We start from the raw sequence: 22,752 nt of genomic DNA, 5'->3' as shown, positions 1-22,752 counted from the left end.
GAATTTTTACAAAATCGTTTAAAATCATGTTAATTTCCTTTTAAAAAATAATTAGGCCCTTAAAATTTAAAGTATTGATTTTAAGTCAATTTTACCAAAATGTAAATTTAGAGAAGCATATTCAAGACTTAGAGGTGTTAAAAAAAGTGGAAAAAAAAAACACTACCTCATGTTGGTTTTTAAATGAATACCATTGCTCATGTTGCTGAGTTTCAACTCTATATATAAAAGATCAAAAGACGCAAGTCTTCTTCAAGAAATTATAAAACATAATACTATATAAATTAACCACATGTATAGAATACTATTTTTATGTTTGAAATTAAACATAAATCTCACATCATAACCACATGTATAGAATACTATTTTTATGTTTGAAATTAAACATAAATCTCACATCATAAGTTAGTATATATTGAAAAAATAGATTTGATTATAAAGATTTATCTAATATAAGAATATAAATATGTATGCAGCATAAATCAGTTTTCAAACACACAAGGTTGTACACTTGCACCGGAGTTTTAAAAGGAATGGGCCCCTGTAATACGGTGAACTGACTTTTTATAATCAAAAAATGTCGCGGTTAAGCATGAGTCGCCACCGACTTTTATTTTATCCAAACAAATTCAGAAAGGCTAAAAGAAACAGAAAAAAACCTTTTAAAGAAATCTAAGTTCGGGGGGTAATTTATGCAAAGGGAAGGTGTAAGGCACCCTTTGCATCCATGGTTTTCCATGGGCTCTTAATTGCTTTGCTTGCTCGTTTGTCTTTAGAAAAAGTAGATGAAAGAAAAAAAAGTGGACTTTAGCTCGTAAATGAGCGTAGCCAGTTTTTTGAAGAATTGTGAGAAAGAATATTAAAGATGAGCATTGCAAGGCAATTAGGGGCAATTACCTTCAACTCAGATGATAGGTCTCTTTTTAGCCTTTCAGAATGAAAGGGTCTATCCTTGCCATAAGAGGGCAGGAAGCCTTTCGTTTGGAGGTTGAAGGGTCGTCGAAGCATCCTTTGCCATAAGACTGTCCCATGCCATAGAAGGGCAGGTAGTCTAAGGCAAGGATCAGAATAAGCCATTTTTCGTTAGGCAACCAGAAGATACCTCAGCCTTTTTCCGTAGGCAACTTCCGAGGGTCGAGGTCATATTTGTGTATCGAAGGCAGCATCATTTAGGGTCGTATGACCTTTAATTATCGAGGCAGCATGGCTGAGGTATCCTCGTATTCGAGGGACTGGCTATTCTGCACAAAATACAAGGCAACAAGGCAACAGGCAACAGGCAACAGAGAGGTTACCCCAAAAGGGAGCGTGTGTGCAACAATCACGTGGTTCAATTCAGTTATTTATCTTGTAATTAGTGACTCTAATCCAGTTTAAATTTGCACTCCCTAAATTACTAACCACGCAGTATATAAAGCAAGAAACAGTATTATGGGGGAGGGAAATTGTAACCAGCGGATCCCTTTGGTTTGACATAAGTAATAATTAAACAGAAAAGTATTAAAGTCAGGGTTTAAGGTTACCAAACATTCGTAGCTTTGGCAATCATCGAACCCTGAAAAGGCAAACAAAATAAAAATAGGGTGAGTGTATGGCTAATTCAGAGGCGAACATCTCTAACCCTAAAATAAGAAGGTCGAGACAACAAATTGAAAGGAGTAAATAAATGAAAGATACTTAGCTTTTTGCATTTGATCTGATATGGTTGACAGTCGGAGGAAGCCTCGGGGTCGACCCTGAAAATATATGGCAAAACAAAGGCAGAAAAAAGTGTGAGTGTATGACCAGTTCATTGACATTGAAGATAAAACCATAATTTTAAATAAAAGAGGCAAAATAACAAATATTTAAATAAGTATAGAGTCAGGACTTAGCTTTGGTTCATTGTGGCAGCCTTTGAGGGTGCATGCTAAACCATCAGCTTTGTGTGCGTTAGATTTGGATGGTAGGAGATTGAGGATGAATTTACGAATATTTGCAAGAATAGATGAACAGCTCGGATGTACCTCGCAATAAAGAATAAAATGGTAGTAACAGTGTATAAAAGAATATATGAGTAGTGGAAACATATGAACATATTGTTAATCGAAAATTAAACAAACAAAAAAAAACTAAATTAATACATGAAACAAAATATTTTTGGTATTTTTTATATGAGAAATATAATCTAATAAATAAAATGTTTTGATATTTTTGAAACTAATATAAAACTAAAATCTAATAATCCTAAGAATTTTTGAAACTATTATAAAAAATAACTAAAATAAGTTTGTACTTTTCTTTTTATTGCCACGTATATTTTTTTTTAAGTAAAAAAAAAAGTTAGTATGAGAATTGTTATTATTACCACATATCATTGTTACTGCAACCAAAGACAAAATACATTGAAAAAAATTGACGCCACCTCTCATTCTTTTAGTAAATTCCAGCAACATAAAAGTAGAGTAAACTCACCAAAAGACATTATTAATGAACAACAAGAATCGTTGAAGCTGAGAAAATACCATGGATTAAGCTTCGCCGACATTAGTTACTGGATCTGCAGATTATGGTGGTGCGTGGAGTTGTCACGGTGGACGTCCGGTGGATCTGTCGGTGCTTCAAATCCGGAGGGTAGTCGACGGGGAATTCGAACGGTGATCCCTGTGTTTCGGTCTTCGTCGAAGTTTTTTGTTACTTGTCTGTACAGGTTCTTCATCTTGTCTCTCTGCTAAATCTATCTCTCTCGCTCGATGAAAACAACAACAATAAAAGTTCAAGTCGATTTGAATTTGGGATGGCGTCGCGTTGTTGTTGCTCGCGGTGTGTGTGCGAGGATTGAGGTGATGAAGATGTCGCTGTTGATTTGAAGCTGAAGGGTGATTTGTGGAGCATGGTTGTAGATTCTGATGACGTTGTTAGAACCGTTAAGAATTGTTGTTGTAAGTGTAGGTTCAAGTTGAATCTTTGATCGGCGCTGCGAGATTGGTTGTTGCGATTGTGTGGCTGAACAGCGGCTCTGGTTCGTCGACGAGCTCGAGGAAGTTCTGGTTCAGATCTCCAACATCCTACTCCTTGTGAATGGGTTATTGTTGCTCTTGTATTTTTGCGATTGCAATTTAAATTTGGGGTGGCGCCGCGTTGTTGTTGCTTGTGCGATGCTTCGAGTGTTCACGGATCGGAATCGTTTTGAGGACGGACACGTTGTTACGTTATGTGTCAGGCTTTGAATCTTGTGATGTTGGTGAGATTATGGTGTTGTTGTGATGTTCTTGGTAAAGTTTATTCTGAAAAGAATGATCTGGATTCTGTTGTAAAGGTTCATATTACATGATGTGTTCTTGGTTGTTTTAGTGGTAGTGAAAATTGTGAGTGGACTGATAAGGGTGAATTCGTGAATGGTATGTAAGAAAAATTCCAGTGAAAAAGTGTATATAGTATAAGGGTTAGTTTGAAGAAAATTGGTGTTTGTAAAATATACGTGCAAGGGTTTATTTACAGAGTAGAAAAAGTAGGGTTGAAATTCTTCGTCCAAAAATTCCCCCAAATCAGGTTTTCGTTGTTGTTATATATACAGAAAAAATAGGTTAAAATGCATGGACCAAAACTATTTGAAGCAATTCAAAAGCCCAAAATTATGCTTATGACTATAAAATAAAATGTAAAATCTTTTTCAAATCTTTTTTATATTTTTGAAAAAAAACTTTTTTTTGTATATTTTTATGAATAAAAATGAAAAACTTAAAAAAATAATATTTTAAAAATGCTTAAATAGTAAAAACAAAAATTAAATATTAAAATAATAAAAATGCAATTTTTGTGATTTTTTAATAAATAAAAATAAAATTAGAACTAAAATTAAGAAACGAATAAAACAGCGAAAAGTTAGAAATGGGGATCGAGCCCGGGACCTTTCACCCGTGTACCTTTTAACCTCAACTCCTTACCAACTGTGTTATGCCACTTATTCAAAGTAATATGACATTTGCAAATATATGCGGGCAAATTTCGGGGTATGACAGCTGCCCCTGTTCAATTGTCTTAAACTTGAAGATGTAGAGTGGTTTGTATGCCAGTCGGTATCTGAAGGTGGAAGATGATTGAACACAAGAATACCAAGAAATTTGCCCTATTTGAAGTAGGGACTTTTGTCGGAGATGGGCTTGTAGATGCCATCTGATAGCTGTTGGAGTATAGATTGTTACGCAATTTCTGCTTTTGCTGTCTTCCCTCTTTTGAATGTTGAGGAACCGTCAAAGGTATCGACTCAAATCTGTGTTGGGTTATTTAAGGAACCGTCAAAGGTATCGACTTAAATTCGAAGCATATTGTTGAGGCACCGTCAAAGGTATCGACTCAGATATGCGGATAGATTGTATAAGGAACCGTCAAAGGTGTCGACTTATATCTGAAGTATGTCGTTAAGGAACCGTCAAAGGTGTCGACTTAACTCTTGATGTGGGTTGTTAAGGAACCGTCAAAGGTATCGACCTAGCCCTGAAGCATATCATTGAGGCACCGTCAAAGGTATCGACTCAGATATGTAGATAGATTGTATAAGGAACCGTCAAAGGTATCGACTTATATCTGAAGTGTGTTGTTAAGGAACCGTCAAAGGTGTCGACTTAACTCTTGATATATTAAGGAACCGTCAAAGGTGTCGACTTAACTTTGAAAACAGAGACAGCAATATCCTGAAAAGTAAAGGTTAGTTTTCTTATGTCATGATGCATGTGTTATGTAATGAGTACCTCAAAATAAATGAGAGACTTTGTATGTTTATGAGGTGATGTATGCGATGTATGAATATGTTTGTGCCGTATGGTATGCGAAATATGATTTATGTTGTCTTTTTCGAGAAAATAAATCTCTATGTCTTTGTGATTTTGACGTCTGGTCTTGTCTTGAAGATGTTTAGCTGGGGATTTATGACTTCTGCTTGGGGATGAATAGTAATTTGATGGATCCTGACTGGGGATGAAAGATATTAGTAAGCCATGTTGGAGAAGAACAAAGTGTCGGTGGTGTTGAAGATGTGAACTCTGTTGGGGATCCATATCTTTGTCGGGACGAGTATGTTTGAAGATACTTTCTTAATGATTACTCTGTGGGGATATGATCTTATGACCGTGGCTCTGTGGGGAGATGTGGGTGTCTTGAAAGTTGCCCCCAGTATCATAGTAACTTACTACTTGATTCAGGACATGCCACGTTGAACTGGACTTGCATAGATTTGCCCCAGTTAGCGGGAACTTTGGAAAGATTCGCCTCGCGAGGACCTTATGAGATGTTCACTATGGGCGATATGCCCCCAGTCATCATAGGCTCATGACAATGTCTCACGTTGATTGGGGAGTAGCTTTAGATGTACTTGGATGCATGCCCCTGATTGTTCGAGCATCCATGAGAGATTCTCGGAATCTTGACTTGATTGCCCCAGATTGATTGGACAAAACATATCATACCCCTTGTATACATAAGAGACATGGCTTCTTGGAGTAATATTGTCTGTCGAGATAACCTTCAGTCATTAGCCATACCCTGTGCAAGTTTATTCTGATGCTAACATTTTGAAATTATGTAGCAGAATATGTTTAATAATGAATTCATGAGATGCAATGCATACGTCTGTCTTGAGTTTTTGAAAAACATTAAAACTGGAGATGTAAAATCATGATATTTATAAAAGCATGATGTTTGTAAAAAACAAGATATCAACTTAACATTTGTAGTAAACCTTAAGGAGTCGGGATACCTTTCGGTGACAGTATGCTTTCGAACTAACCATGCTTCAATTAGGACTTTCAAGGGTTGTAACGTGGCTTGGTTCACGGTTTAAGAAACAAAGGATAAAGGCTCAAAATTTGATTGTACCCACCCCTCTTCGTGATGATCTTCAATCCTAAGCTCAGTTGATTCAACTTATGCATTCAGGTTCCAAGAGACTTTTGGATTTGCACCTTTGATAATGACGATGGTTCACAAGCAGAGAGAACTTTTGAGATGGCAGTCACTTCTTCCTTTTGGTATTCACAACTTTGAGTTGTTCAAGAATTTATTGACTTCTTTTTTTTTTCATATTTTTCATATCCCTAACTTTTGCCCGAACTGTCTATTTTGAGCTTACAGTCAGCGGGATGCCTTGATTTTTGCCTAAGTCTTCTTTTTGATTTTTGACTTAGCAGGCTTTTCTTTGTATATATGTTTTTTCCATTTTTCTTTTTTTGAAAGATATTGACTGCCTTGTTTGGTGATTGAAGAACCGTCATTGTCTTTTGATTGACATCTCCAACACTTCTTTGATGTGTGCGGATGGACGCTTGTGATTGAAACCTTTGTTGAAAGGTGTACTGAGTGATTCTCTTAAAATAGACTGCGCAGCCAAATTAACTGAGAACTACCCTGCCCCAGGTTATGATCAAGGGTTTTAATTAGTACAAGAAAGAAACTTCTACTTCTTAGGCTCAAAGGGGTTGACGAGGGATTAACATCCTTATATCTCCACTGTTTAGGAATTGAAACAATGCCTGTACATCGTCAGCATAGTACGCTCAAAAGCATACTGTATGAAGTTGCGGTATCATTTTCGTCATCCTCCCTCAAAAGGCTTACAGCTTAGCAGGAGTTGAATAAACACAAAACATATGCAAAGTAAATACGCAATTTAGAATGAGTGATAACGAAATAATGTATTCAAGACAAACATATGCAATGCACTGATGATAATTATTAAAACAGATAATGTCTATCATGATTCGAATGTTTAAACAAACAAAATAAAATTTGCGCATGAAAGTAAATCTAATGTTTAAAAGTTTATCCACTTAGACATTAATCAGTCTTATAGTGATTAGGCATAGGAGCGGTGATCACCACAGGGGTTTCAGGAGGGTTGAATTCAATTTCTCCAGCATCGATCATGTCTTGAATCTTGTTTTTCAATGACCAGCAGCTATTTGTATCATGACCAGGACTATCAGAGTGATATGCACACCTCACATTAGGATTATAGCTACGAGTAGAAGTACTAGGATTCTTAGGGGGATCCTTTAAAGTGATCAACTCCGACTTCAGTAGGTGTTGTAATGCTTGAGCCAATGACATATTGATCTTTGTGAATTGACGCTTAGGTGCATCTGGCTTGCGTCGTTGTTGTGGAATTGGTGTAGAGATTCAGAGATGCCCCATCAGAGATTGTTTACTTTCATCACGGTCTTTGCAGTATTAGCCATATGAGGCTCCTCGGGTGAGTTAAAATCAATGAACTTGTTGTAAATCAAATTTTGAATCATATGATTCGACGGTCTACAATTCTTTACATCATGATCAGGGTTATTCGAATAATAAGCACATCTCGCATTGTAATTGTACCCAGGAGTAGGAGTGCCTTCAGTTTTTATTGCCCCTTGACTGAGTTCAGAATCAAAGCTTGGGATCGGATGTTCTGAGCCTGAAGATTTTAGGCTGATTGCTCGAGATCCATTTGTGCTGAAATAAACAGCGAGAGAGAAAAGGAACCTATTGCGGAAACCTGTTATGCAATGTTTATGAATGTATATGTAATGTTTTCAAGGATCGTTAGGAAATGTAGTTTGCGACATTAGGAAATGACTGGTTGCCTCTTCGTCTGAAGAATCTTGGTCTTTGTCTTTGAATGTCCTTCTTTGAGAATCAAGCTCACCATATCGAGTGGGTCATCGCCTCTGATTAGGGATACTTTTGAATAAATCCTCTTGCCCCTTGATAGGTACTAAGTCTCTGAATCGGAAGGTATGTGGCCAGAGGAAAATAAATCCTCTTGCCCCTTGATAGGTACTAAGTCTCTGAATCGGAAGGTATGTGGCCAGAGGAAAATAAATCCTCTTGCCCCTTGATAGGAATTTAATCCTTGATAAGGGTACCTGAAATTGTGCGCCCTAAATCCCTAAGATCCTTGAAAGGGTCAGTTAAATCATGTTATGCTTATGATGTCATGATGTCATGAAGTTATGCAAATGCAGTTCGTTAGGCATAGTGTGGGGTAGTAAGGACAAACAAGTCCTTTTAACAAAACCTGCAAGGAAACGAAAGTTAGTAGCAAACACGAACAAGTCACGCAAGTCACACAAGTCACACAATTTTTCCTTATGGTTAGGCTTGCACGTGGTCAAAAGGTATGTACCCTCCCCCTGAAGTTTAGTCGGTTCAAACCTGTCCTATATAAAGATCGGGTTCTAGGGAGCTCATATCATTGACCTTTCTCGAAGGCGCTTATCTCAGTTCGGCAATCGAATCGCCAACCGAAAAGGTCCTGAAAGTCCAGTCCATATGAGTGTAGCTTCGAGTATCAACCAACTTCAGTCGGAACCAAAGCCAGCCATCTCGCTACTTTCTAAAAGGCCAAAGTCAAGTTCGACTAAGGTTCTAAGGGCGAATTAGTGCTTAATGACACCACGCGGCAGCCAAGCATTTCCTCAGGTCGGATCCCAAGGAACACCAGGACAAACCAATGTGCCACACTAACGATGGCCATCAGATCAACCACATCAGTATACGCTGTGCAGTCTCCTTGATCTCATGCCATATACCTAAGGTACTCATATCCGGGTTAGGATCTTTCACACAACAGAATACCCAAAACAGCCCTGCAAAATTAAATCAAACAAAGAAAACAATAGAAAACATTTAAATGAATCCTAAACTTTTAAGGTAACCCCTCTTTTATCGAAAATTTCATCCCCAGCAGAGTCGCCAGTTCTGTAATACGGTGAACTGACTTTTTATAATCGAAAAATGTCGCGGTTAAGCATGAGTCGCCACCGACTTTTATTTTATCCAAACAAATTCAGAAAGGCTAAAAGAAACAGAAAAAAACCTTTTAAAGAAATCTAAGTTCGGGGGGTAATTTATGCAAAGGGAAGGTGTAAGGCACCCTTTGCATCCATGGTTTTCCATGGGCTCTTAATTGCTTTGCTTGCTCGTTTGTCTTTAGAAAAAGTAGATGAAAGAAAAAAAAGTGGACTTTAGCTCGTAAATGAGCGTAGCCAGTTTTTTGAAGAATTGTGAGAAAGAATATTAAAGATGAGCATTGCAAGGCAATTAGGGGCAATTACCTTCAACTCAGATGATAGGTCTCTTTTTAGCCTTTCAGAATGAAAGGGTCTATCCTTGCCATAAGAGGGCAGGAAGCCTTTCGTTTGGAGGTTGAAGGGTCGTCGAAGCATCCTTTGCCATAAGACTGTCCCATGCCATAGAAGGGCAGGTAGTCTAAGGCAAGGATCAGAATAAGCCATTTTTCGTTAGGCAACCAGAAGATACCTCAGCCTTTTTCCGTAGGCAACTTCCGAGGGTCGAGGTCATATTTGTGTATCGAAGGCAGCATCATTTAGGGTCGTATGACCTTTAATTATCGAGGCAGCATAGCTGAGGTATCCTCGTATTCGAGGGACTGGCTATTCTGCACAAAATACAAGGCAACAAGGCAACAGGCAACAGGCAACAGGCAACAGAGAGGTTACCCCAAAAGGGTGCGTGTGTGCAACAATCACGTGGTTCAATTCAGTTATTTATCTTGTAATTAGTGACTCTAATCCAGTTTAAATTTGCACTCCCTAAATTACTAACCACGCAGTATATAAAGCAAGAAACAGTATTATGGGGAGGGAAATTGTAACCAGCGGATCCCTTTGGTTTGACATAAGTAATAATTAAACAGAAAAGTATTAAAGTCAGGGTTTAAGGTTACCAAACATTCGTAGCTTTGGCAATCATCGAACCCTGAAAAGGCAAACAAAATAAAAATAGGGTGAGTGTATGGCTAATTCAGAGGCGAACATCTCTAACCCTAAAATAAGAAGGTCGAGACAACAAATTGAAAGGAGTAAATAAATGAAAGATACTTAGCTTTTTGCATTTGATCTGATATGGTTGACAGTCGGAGGAAGCCTCGGGTCGACCCTGAAAATATATGGCAAAACAAAGGCAGAAAAAAGTGTGAGTGTATGACCAGTTCATTGACATTGAAGATAAAACCATAATTTTAAATAAAAGAGGCAAAATAACAAATATTTAAATAAGTATAGAGTCAGGACTTAGCTTTGGTTCATTGTGGCAGCCTTTGAGGGTGCATGCTAAACCATCAGCTTTGTGTGCGTTAGATTTGGATGGTAGGAGATTGAGGATGAATTTGCGAATATTTGCAAGAATAGATGAACAGCTCGGATGTACCTCGCAATAAAGAATAAAATGGTAGTAACAGTGTATAAAAGAATATATGAGTAGTGGAAACATATGAACATATTGTTAATCGAAAATTAAACAAACAAAAAAAAACTAAATTAATACATGAAACAAAATATTTTTGGTATTTTTTATATGAGAAATATAATCTAATAAATAAAATGTTTTGATATTTTTGAAACTAATATAAAACTAAAATCTAATAATCCTAAGAATTTTTGAAACTATTATAAAAAATAACTAAAATAAGTTTGTACTTTTCTTTTTATTGCCACGTATATTTTTTTTTAAGTAAAAAAAAAAGTTAGTATGAGAATTGTTATTATTACCACATATCATTGTTACTGCAACCAAAGACAAAATACATTGAAAAAAATTGACGCCACCTCTCATTCTTTTAGTAAATTCCAGCAACATAAAAGTAGAGTAAACTCACCAAAAGACATTATTAATGAACAACAAGAATCGTTGAAGCTGAGAAAATACCATGGATTAAGCTTCGCCGACATTAGTTATTGAGATATATAGGGCTGAGATCTCTTTGATCTAATGGCTGTAGTTTGTTTATGTTTTACACGTGCTGTATAAATACTTCATTGATAGCTTTGTACTCTTATCCAAAAATGTGTGAATAACAACCATTCTTGAGATCCCTTTTTCTGTTACATTCTGTTAGTTTTCTGTTATGCTTCCCCGCTCAGTTGCAATTCCTTTTACTTCAATATGGTATCAGTGAGCCTGTAAATCCATGGCTCCTCCGCGCACCTCCGTCAACTCCGGCGGTTCCTCCGATCCAGTTTCCGATCCCGCGAGTCCGTATTACGTTCATCCTAGCGATGGACCTGCTTTTGTATCAATCACACCTGTTCTTAACGGTTCAAACTACCACAGTTGGGCGCGATCAATGCGCAGAGCTCTCGGTGCAAAGATGAAGTTTGATTTCGTCGATGGCTCGATCGCAATTCCCACAGATCCGTTTGAACCTTCCTTCCGTGCTTGGACTCGATGCAACATGTTAGTTCATTCTTGGATTATGCGCTCCGTCTCCGAATCAATTGGCCAGTCGATAGTCTTCATGGAGAACGCCATTGATGTTTGGAATGATTTACGAGAGCGCTTCGCACAAGGTGATTTGGTTCGCATTTCTGAGTTACAGCAAGAAATCTATTCTTTGAAGCAAGATCGTCGCACGGTAACTGAATTTTTCTCTCAACTCAAGATCCTTTGGGAAGAATTAGAAATGTACATGCCTATACCTCATTGTAGTTGCCGAGTTCGATGTTCTTGTGATGCTATGCGCACTGCTAGATCTAACCATAATCTGTTGTGTGTGATACGTTTTTTAACTGGTTTGAATGATGATTTCAATGTAGTAAAATCACAGATTCTTCTTCTTGATCCTTTGCCAAGTTTAAATAAGATTTTTTCCATGGTGATTCAACATGAACGCCAAATTACACCTATGCCTGTTCCTAATGATGATGAATCAAAGATTTTGATTAATGCTGTAGATCAGAGAAAGCCTTCATTCAAGAAAAATGGACAGAGAGTTTGTACTTTCTGTGGCAAATCTGGACATACCATTGACACATGTTATCGCAAGCATGGTGTTCCTCCTCATTTGCAACGTAATTCCAATTCTAATGCTCACAATGCTGCTACAGAAAACCCTGACAATTTGAGCCCTGAGGTTCAGAGTGAGACTACTACTCCTTCATCTCCTCAACTTACTGCAGAACAATATCAAACCCTTATTTCTCTGCTTCAGAATTCCAATATTAGTAGCCAGTCAAGTGCTTCAAACCAGGTGAGGACTTTCCAGACTGCTCCTGACACAGGTAACATATTCACTTCAGTGTGCTTGCATAATTCTACCCTTAACTCTTGGATTATGGACTCAGGTGCAAGTGATCATATATGTGGATCCCTTAGCTGGTTTCAATCTGTCAAAGATATCACCCCTGTCAATATTAGGTTACCTAATGGCAATTTTGCCTTAGCTGATTTTAGAATTAAGAATGTCTTGTATGTGCCTCAGTTCTCACTGAATCTTATCTCTGTTTCTAAACTTTGTTTTGAATTGCCTTGTACTGTCCAATTCACAAAATTTCAATGCTTGATTCAGGATCCTCACTCACAGAAGATGATTGGTTCTGCTGACTTCATGGAGGGCTTGTATCACCTAAATCTGTCTAAAGCAAGGATGGCTACTGTTGCTGGTATCCCTACTTCAAATGCTGTTATCATCCCTGAGCAAGCTCTTTGGCATTTTAGGTTAGGGCACCTTTCAAATTCCAGGATGGCTATGCTGCATTCTGACTTTCCTTTCATAGTTCTAGACACCAAAGGCACTTGTGATGTATGCCACTTAGCCAAACATAGGAATTTACCTTACAAAAGTAGTCACAATAAAGCTGTAAAACCTTTTGACCTAATACATTTTGATATATGGGGGCCTCTTGCCATTAAATCTATTCATGGTTATTCATATTTTCTGACTGCTGTTGATGATTATAGTAGATACACTTGGCTCACTCTTATGAAATCCAAATCTGAAGTTAGACAACATATCATGAATTTTGTCCAGTTGATACACACACAACATGATACTCTTGTTAAAACTATCAGAACTGATAATGGTCAAGAGTTCTTGATGCCTAATTTTTACTTATCTAAAGGCATAGTTCATCAAACTAGCTGTGTGGAATCTCCCCAGCAAAATGGTAGAGTGGAGAGGAAACACCAACAAATTCTTAACATAGGTAGAGCTCTGCTTTTTCATTCTAATCTACCCAAACAATTTTGGTGCTATGCTGTTTCTCATGCTGTTTACATCATGAACAGGGTAGCTAGTCCCATCCTCAATAATACATCACCTTATTTCCTGATGCACAAAACATTACCTGATTTACACACCCTAAAAGTTTTTGGTTCTTTAGTCTATGCCTCCACATTACAATCTCATAGAACTAAACTTGATCAAAGGGGCAGAAAATGTGTCTTCTTAGGTTTTAAATCTGGCATGAAAGGAAGTATTCTTTATGATTTGAATAACAAAGAAATTTTTGTCTCCAGAAATACCAAACATCATGATAACATATTACCATATAACCCTATTTCAAAACCTTCAACCTGGACTTATCATTGTCCTATGCAGTCTACTACCACAACTGATAGTGCACAGTCTGATACTAATCAAACTAATACACCTCTGATTGATGTATCACCTACTGAACCTGTTCCCTTACCTACTCATGTACCTTCCCAACAAGACACATCACCTGCTAAACCCATTACTCAACAAAACATTCCCAAATCTCTCAAACCTGTCAGACAGAAACAGTCACCATCCTACTTAGCAGATTATCTGTGCAATGCCTCATATGATTCAACTGAATCATCATCTTCAGGTACTCTCTATCCTATTACTACTTTTCATTCTTTTTCTAAACTTTCCCCTGCTCAATATGCCTTTTCTGTTTCTATTACACATAGTGTCGAACCAAAAACTTATAAAGAAGCCAGCCAGTCTAAGGAATGGTTAGCAGCTATAAGTTCTGAATTGTCAGCATTAGAAAAACTTGGTACTTGGATCATTGTTGACATACCTCCTCATGTTAAACCCATAGGTAATAGATGGGTCTTCAAAGTCAAACATAGGGCTGATGGTTCTATCGAAAGATATAAGGCACGATTAGTAGCCAAAGGCTACAATCAAATAGAGGGTCTGGATTTTTTTGACAGTTTCAGTCCTGTAGCAAAACTTACCACAGTCAGAATGTTACTTGCTTTAGCTTCCATCAATAATTGGCACTTACACCAATTAGATGTAAACAATGCATTCCTTCATGGGGATTTGCAAGAGGATGTTTATATGACCATACCTGATGGAGTAATCTGTAACAAACCTAATCAGGTTTGTAAATTACTCAAAAGCATATATGGCCTCAAACAATCCAGCAGAAAATGGTATGAGAAGTTAACATCTTTGCTGATCCAAGAAGGGTATACACAGTCTACTTCTGATTATTCATTATTCACATTGAAAACTGCCACTGATTTTACTGCTCTATTAGTATATGTTGATGATGTTATACTAGCAGGCACCTCCCTTACTGAATTTCAAAGGATCAAGACCACTCTTGATCAAAAATTCAAAATCAAAGATTTAGGAGTTTTAAAGTATTTTTTGGGATTAGAAGTTGCACACTCCAAATCTGGCATCACCATTTCTCAAAGAAAATACTGTTTGGATCTCCTCAATGATTCTGGTTTGCTGGGATCCAAACCAGCAGCTACTCCTCTTGATCCTTCCATCAAACTTCACCAAGATAATGGTAAGCCTTATGAAAATATAGCAACTTACAGAAGATTGATTGGCAGGCTGTTGTATCTTAATACAACTCGACCAGATATCACTTATGCCACCCAGCAATTAAGCCAGTTTCTTCATGCTCCAACCATGAGTCATTACCATGCAGCATGTAGAGTTATTCGATACCTCAAACACAATCCTGGCAGAGGTCTCTTCTTTCCCAGGAATTCAGAGGTGCAGCTCCTAGGTTACTCTGACTCTGATTGGGCAGGTTGCATAGATTCTCGTAAATCTATATCAGGCTACTGTTTTTTTCTTGGTTCCTCTTTGATTTCATGGCGTGCCAAGAAACAACAGACAATCTCCAGGTCCTCATCTGAAGCTGAATACAGAGCCCTTTCTACTGCAACTTGTGAATTACAGTGGCTTCTATATCTGTTCAGAGATTTGCAGATCACTTCTACAAGACAGCCAGTCCTTTACTGTGACAGTCAAAGTGCAATTCATATTGCTGCCAACCCCGTGTTCCATGAGAGAACCAAACATTTGGATATTGATTGCCATCTAGTAAGAGAAAAGGTCCAACAGGGTATGCTAAGACTTCTACCAATTCCTACAGAAGAACAACTTGCTGATTTTCTAACCAAGGCATTGGCAGCTCCTAAATTCAACAGTTTTATTTCCAAGCTAGGCCTGATTGACATTTATCATGCTTAGCTTGAGGGAGGCTATTGAGATATATAGGGCTGAGATCTCTTTGATCTAATGGCTGTAGTTTGTTTATGTTTTACACGTGCTGTATAAATACTTCATTGATAGCTTTGTACTCTTATCCAAAAATGTGTGAATAACAACCATTCTTGAGATCCCTTTTTCTGTTACATTCTGTTAGTTTTCTGTTATGCTTCCCCGCTCAGTTGCAATTCCTTTTACTTCAATATTAGTTACTGGATCTGCAGATTATGGATGTGCGTGGAGTTGTCACGGTGGACGTCCGGTGGATCTGTCGGTGCTTCAAATCCGGAGGGTAGTCGACGGGGAATTTGAACGGTGATCCCTGTGTTTCGGTCTTCGTCGAAGTTTTTTGTTACTTGTCTGTACAGGTTCTTCATCTTGTCTCTCCGCTAAATCTATCTCTCTCGCTCGATGAAAACAACAACAATAAAAGTTCAAGTTGATTTGAATTTGGGATGGCGTCGCGTTGTTGTTGCTCGCGGTGTGTGTGCGAGGATTGAGGTGATGAAGATGTCGCTGTTGATTTGAAGCTGAAGGGTGATTTGTGGAGCATGGTTGTAGATTCTGATGACGTTGTTAGAACCGTTAAGAATTGTTGTTGTAAGTGTAGGTTCAAGTTGAATCTTTGATCGGCGCTGCGAGATTGGTTGTTCCGATTGTGTGGCTGAACAGCGGCTCTGGTTCGTCGACGAGCTCGAGGAAGTTCTGGTTCAGATCTCCAACATCCTACTCCTTGTGAATGGGTTATTGTTGCTCTTGTATTTTTGCGATTGCAATTTAAATTTGGGGTGGCGCCGCGTTGTTGTTGCTTGTGCGATGCTTCGAGTGTTCACGGATCGGAATCGTTTTGAGGACGGACACGTTGTTACGTTATGTGTCAGGCTTTGAATCTTGTGATGTTGGTGAGATTATGGTGTTGTTGTGATGTTCTTGGTAAAGTTTATTCTGAAAAGAATGATCTGGATTCTGTTGTAAAGGTTCATATTACATGATGTGTTCTTGGTTGTTTTAGTGGTAGTGAAAATTGTGAGTGGACTGATAAGGGTGAATTCGTGAATGGTATGTAAGAAAAATTCCAGTGAAAAAGTGTATATAGTATAAGGGTTAGTTTGAAGAAAATTGGTGTTTGTAAAATATACGTGCAAGGGTTTATTTACAGAGTAGAAAAAGTAGGGTTGAAATTCTTCGTCCAAAAATTCCCCCAAATCAGGTTTTCGTTGTTGTTATATATACAGAAAAAATAGGTTAAAATGCATGGACCAAAACTATTTGAAGCAATTCAAAAGCCCAAAATTATGCTTATGACTATAAAATAAAATGTAAAATCTTTTTCAAATCTTTTTTATATTTTTGAAAAAAAACTTTTTTTTGTATATTTTTATGAATAAAAATGAAAAACTTAAAAAAATAATATTTTAAAAATGCTTAAATAGTAAAAACAAAAATTAAATATTAAAATAATAAAAATGCAATTTTTGTGATTTTTTAATAAATAAAAATAAAATTAGAACTAAAATTAAGAAACGAATAAAACAGCGAAAAGTTAGAAATGGGGATCGAGCCCGGGACCTTTCACCCGTGTACCTTTTAACCTCAACTCCTTACCAACTGTGTTATGCCACTTATTCAAAGTAATATGACATTTGCAAATATATGCGGGCAAATTTCGGGGTATGACAGCTGCCCCTGTTCAATTGTCTTAAACTTGAAGATGTAGAGTGGTTTGTATGCCAGTCGGTATCTGAAGGTGGAAGATGATTGAACACAAGAATACCAAGAAATTTGCCCTATTTGAAGTAGGGACTTTTGTCGGAGATGGGCTTGTAGATGCCATCTGATAGCTGTTGGAGTATAGATTGTTACGCAATTTCTGCTTTTGCTGTCTTCCCTCTTTTGAATGTTGAGGAACCGTCAAAGGTATCGACTCAAATCTGTGTTGGGTTATTTAAGGAACCGTCAAAGGTATCGACTTAAATTCGAAGCATATTGTTGAGGCACCGTCAAAGGTATCGACTCAGATATGCGGATAGATTGTATAAGGAACCGTCAAAGGTGTCGACTTATATCTGAAGTATGTCGTTAAGGAACCGTCAAAGGTGTCGACTTAACTCTTGATGTGGGTTGTTAAGGAACCGTCAAAGGTATCGACCTAGCCCTGAAGCATATCATTGAGGCACCGTCAAAGGTATCGACTCAGATATGTAGATAGATTGTATAAGGAACCGTCAAAGGTATCGACTTATATCTGAAGTGTGTTGTTAAGGAACCGTCAAAGGTGTCGACTTAACTCTTGATATATTAAGGAACCGTCAAAGGTGTCGACTTAACTTTGAAAACAGAGACAGCAATATCCTGAAAAGTAAAGGTTAGTTTTCTTATGTCATGATGCATGTGTTATGTAATGAGTACCTCAAAATAAATGAGAGACTTTGTATGTTTATGAGGTGATGTATGCGATGTATGAATATGTTTGTGCCGTATGGTATGCGAAATATGATTTATGTTGTCTTTTTCGAGAAAATAAATCTCTATGTCTTTGTGATTTTGACGTCTGGTCTTGTCTTGAAGATGTTTAGCTGGGGATTTATGACTTCTGCTTGGGGATGAATAGTAATTTGATGGATCCTGACTGGGGATGAAAGATATTAGTAAGCCATGTTGGAGAAGAACAAAGTGTCGGTGGTGTTGAAGATGTGAACTCTGTTGGGGATCCATATCTTTGTCGGGACGAGTATGTTTGAAGATACTTTCTTAATGATTACTCTGTGGGGATATGATCTTATGACCGTGGCTCTGTGGGGAGATGTGGGTGTCTTGAAAGTTGCCCCCAGTATCATAGTAACTTACTACTTGATTCAGGACATGCCACGTTGAACTGGACTTGCATAGATTTGCCCCAGTTAGCGGGAACTTTGGAAAGATTCGCCTCGCGAGGACCTTATGAGATGTTCACTATGGGCGATATGCCCCCAGTCATCATAGGCTCATGACAATGTCTCACGTTGATTGGGGAGTAGCTTTAGATGTACTTGGATGCATGCCCCTGATTGTTCGAGCATCCATGAGAGATTCTCGGAATCTTGACTTGATTGCCCCAGATTGATTGGACAAAACATATCATACCCCTTGTATACATAAGAGACATGGCTTCTTGGAGTAATATTGTCTGTCGAGATAACCTTCAGTCATTAGCCATACCCTGTGCAAGTTTATTCTGATGCTAACATTTTGAAATTATGTAGCAGAATATGTTTAATAATGAATTCATGAGATGCAATGCATACGTTGTAACACCCCATATTTTCTAATTTTAATTTAATCGGAAATTAAATTATTATTTAGAATTATTTGGTATTTTGTTGAATTATTGGAGAATTATGGATTAAGGGCCATTGGGCTGGAATGGTGAGATTAGTAGTATGGGGGTGCTAAGTGAGTAAGCCCGCTACTAATTATTTTATGTTTTCATAAAATAAAGGAAATAAAGAAAATTGGGAAAAAGGAAAAAAGAACGTGAGAAACAGAGCAGAGGAGATGAGAGATTGGAAAGCTGATACGTGAAAGAGGAACAGAAGAGGAAGAGGGCTAATCAAGATCTTTGGCTAAGGTAAGGGGGGACTCTTCCGGTTAACATCTTTTATCGTATTATAGATGATGGGACTGATTTAGATGCATTGTTTGTGTCAATTGGTTATATGTTAGGTTGGGGTTTTGGGATGATTTTGATGGGAATTGTTTGACGTGATGAATTGTATGATTATATGGCTGTTATGATGATTGAATGATCCTCTTTGTGTGTTATATTTGTGTTATAACATGTATGTGGCTGATATGGTGGTATTTGAGGTTCATGATATAACTTGATTTGGGTTTTGGGGATTTTGGGAAGAATCCCGTAATGCTGTCAATCGATGTGAGATCTCTGGTTTTTGCCAGTTCGCGCCGCGAAGGTGGGTGCGCGCCGCGAAGGCGTAACTTTTCTCGTTCCGCGCCGCGAACCTGTGTTTGCGCCGCGAAGGCGTGTTTTCTATTCGTTACGCGCCGCGAACTGTGTGTGGCGCCGCGTGCTGCAGCGATAATTATTTTCTTTGAAAAAAATGTAAAAATGTGTAACTTTCAAACCGTAAGTCCGTTTTAGACGCCGTTTTGGACGTTGTTCCTTAAATTGAATGTTCTACCATATAAAATAAATATAACAACAATAACTTGATTTTATTTTGAAAAGTATCGTTTTCTTCAAATCTGGTTTACTCTTGTTTTGCATAAATGATGAGGTGCAATGGGTTGTTGTTTGCATAATTGAATGTGTGCGATGATGGTGTTGTTATAATATGATTGCTCCTGTTTGTTATACAAATGGATGTTGTTCATGGTAAATATGTTTATCATGTATTTTGATGAATGATGAGGTAAATACTCTATCGTGGATGAGTTGCCTTGTTGTACTTGGTACGCGATTGTGAGGGGTGTTATTGTTGTGCACTGTATAATGAATGATTTATCTGCTATGATGCTGTGGTTGTAATTGGTGTTTGTTATACATATATTGTTGATGTAAAATATGTATTTTATTATGGTTGAGAAACAACATAACTGTGTGTGGCTGTTGATTATTGTGGTGGTTGATGATTATGATATCTGGTTGATTAATGTTGATGATGAGCATGTTATGGTTGATACATGCATTTCATAATCATGTTGTGGGCTGTATCCCTTATGGTGGTGGGACAGCGGTAGCTAATTCCCATTGTGTGGAATTGGTGAGAGAAGTAGCCGAATCTTTATGGTGGTGGATCGGTGAGATGGGTTATCCCATGTTTGGTACCACATGCATATAGTTGCATTTGCATTAGGTTGTTGTGTATAATTATAACATGAATGGAAGGTTGTCCAATGTTATAATATTTGATGATGGTGTAATTGTCATGGTGATGTCTTTTTGTAATGTATTCTATTGTTGTTGTGTGTTGATAAGTACTCCCTGACAATCTGAATATAATGAAATTGGATGAATAATGTGACTATGATGTGTTATTGTTTATGATTCGATAACATTTGTTAATTGTGAATGAGACTCACCCTTACTTTGATAATTTCAGATTGGCGAGTAGCGGCTTTGGCTCTGGTGAGGATAGCTCATAGGCCAGTTTGTTTAAGTATAGTGTCGGTGTCATGCTCTGATATTGTAACACTGGGGAAACGTTAGATTAGAGTTTATGATGATACTCTATCATGCTGTTATTGTATTAAATTATGTGGGATATTGCATAGATGATGTTATGCTTATCCGTATGATGAATTTTCCGCTGTGTAAACATGAGATGTTTATGTATTATGACAAATTGTTCCTTAGTGAAAGCATGACAATGAATTTATGATAATTTGTTTTAAATTGGAATTGTGGCACCCTTGTTTTCATGTTTTACTCTGAATTATTTTATTAATTTTCGCGGGGTTTAGAAGGGTGTTACAATAGTGGTATCAGAGCAGGTCGGTCCGTCCGGCCAATTGTTGAGTCAGTTGAGTTGCACGACGGTTGAATACTGTCGGCATTTTTATTCCTTGGTATGCGACATGTGAGTGGATCACTGTCGGTACTTGGTTGTTTGTTGCAGGTGTGGGATTGAAACAAGTGGGGGAGAAGCTTCGCTTCTCGGTTATGTTTCAGTTGTAAGAAGATTGATTCGGTAGGTGGTTGTTGGCAACAGTGTGAGCGTTGTCAGAGTTTGTTGTTTCCAGAGTTGAAGGTGACTTGGAATTAAGACTTCACTGGGAATTGAGTTGGAACATCTTGAAGGAAGGTGATTAGAGGTAATTGACAGTTATTGTAAGAGAAGGAGATTGGAGAGTTGTGATGTGTCAGCTCTGCTGGTGTGCTGAGAAGTTGTCAGTTGAGTAGCCTTGCGTCTCGGAAGAGGTTCAGTTACGAGTTTGCAAGGAGGATTGTTGTCGTGATGTTGCAGAAAGCGGACTTCGGCGGGGGAATGTGTCGCTTAAGTTATAAGGATGTTTGGAAGTGAAGAGATACGATAAGGGGCTGTTTGGAATGTGATAGAGTTGAAGAGAATGAGTTTTTGAGAGAGATTTTCGTAAGCAAAACGCAGGAAAATTGCTGAATAGCTGCGAAACTTCGAAAATTCATAACTGGAGTTCTAGACATCCGAATTAAGTTCCGTTTGAAGCGTCGGAAAGCTAACGAGATGAACTTTGTTATAAAAATAGTTGCAGCAGCTGTAACATATTTAATTGTGACAGGATGACGTTGGAAAGAGGTGAAGTTACGGTTACTCTGGTTCTTATAACTAGACTTGTTTATTGGTACTGCACGGGATGTCAGTGTCAGTGTTGAATGGATCGAAGGAATATTTAGAAGGTTTGTTGAGGAGTAATTTTAAGAATTGAATATAGCATTTGAGGAGTTTTGGATATATCGCATAGAGTGTCGCTGCATGAGTCAGTGTTGCATGTTTCGGGCAATGACTGGAAAATTCATATCTTGAGTTCCGAGTGTCGGATTGATGTGCCGTTTGAACCTACGAAGAGGAGGGATTGTGTTTTAATTTATGGGAGAGTTATAAATACAGTAGAGTGACCCTGTGAGGAGAGGTTCTGAAGTCGGTTATGGAAGCGTGAAACTTGTTGAATAAGAATGCTTACTACCATGATTGTTGGAAACAAAATTGAGTGTAACATGTTGTTGATGAGATGTTCGGTAATAAGGATGGTTTGAGGGCCGATGAATTTTAGTGAAGAGTGCATTAGTAGTAAAGATGGGATAAACTTTAGAGCCCGTGAAATCGTAATTGTGTTGACAAAATAACGATAAGTATAAAAGAAGAATTGTAGGGAATTTCTAACATTTGTTGACGTGAGGAAGACTTTGTTGAGATTCCGAGTGGGATGATAATTGGACGTGAAGGATATAATAGAATTTGGATTAAAACCACGAGTTATGAATGTTGTGTTATTGTGTTGTGTAGGAAGTCTTTAAATACGTCGGTGCTAATGGTGAAGGAGTTGGATTTAATTGGACAATTTAGAGACTTAAGTTGGTATGTGAAGGAACTCGTAATAGTGTTAGATTGGGTATGCTAGGAGATTACTAGTGGTATTCTTGACGAGATTAGAGAAGGTCAGAAAGCTGATGCTGAGTTGATCGACAGGTTGACTTTGAATTACCAAGGTAGAGGCGGTGGATTCAGAATCAACGAGAATAGTATAATGAGGTTGAGTGGTTGAATTTGTGTTCCTGATGTTTTGAGCTTCGGAAGGATATTCTAGAAGAAGGACACCATAGTGAATTATTGGACTACGACAATGTTAACGAGTTTAAGTGCTAACTCAGAAAGGACACTATTATGTAGTAACGACAGTTTATGCTTAAATATGGTTGTCGGCTATCTATTGACAAATTGAGGACTTGATCACCCTTAATCTCTTGTTGGTAGTAGACGGAAATCATATAAATAAGATGAACTTGTTTTGTTACCTTAATGGTATAAGTT

The 22,752-nt window shown here is 37.8% G+C and overlaps 1 long non-coding RNA gene across 1 annotated transcript; it reads right to left on the bottom strand.

The window, feature by feature from the left end:
• Nucleotides 1–574: 574 nt before the first annotated feature.
• On the bottom strand, nt 575–3,601 carry LOC131601923 (uncharacterized). The gene is made up of 2 exons (XR_009283883.1): nt 2,505–3,601; nt 575–2,006 (listed from the first exon to the last, which is right to left on the bottom strand). It is a non-coding gene; the product is annotated as an uncharacterized LOC131601923 (long non-coding RNA).
• Between the last annotated feature and the right edge of the window lie 19,151 nt (nt 3,602–22,752).

This window comes from Vicia villosa, linkage group LG5 (assembly GCF_029867415.1).
Source record: "Vicia villosa cultivar HV-30 ecotype Madison, WI linkage group LG5, Vvil1.0, whole genome shotgun sequence".
Lineage (NCBI taxonomy): Eukaryota > Viridiplantae > Streptophyta > Magnoliopsida > Fabales > Fabaceae > Vicia > Vicia villosa.
The sequence above is the reverse complement of the archived record's forward strand: the minus strand, read 5'-3'. Positions and strand labels throughout refer to the sequence as shown.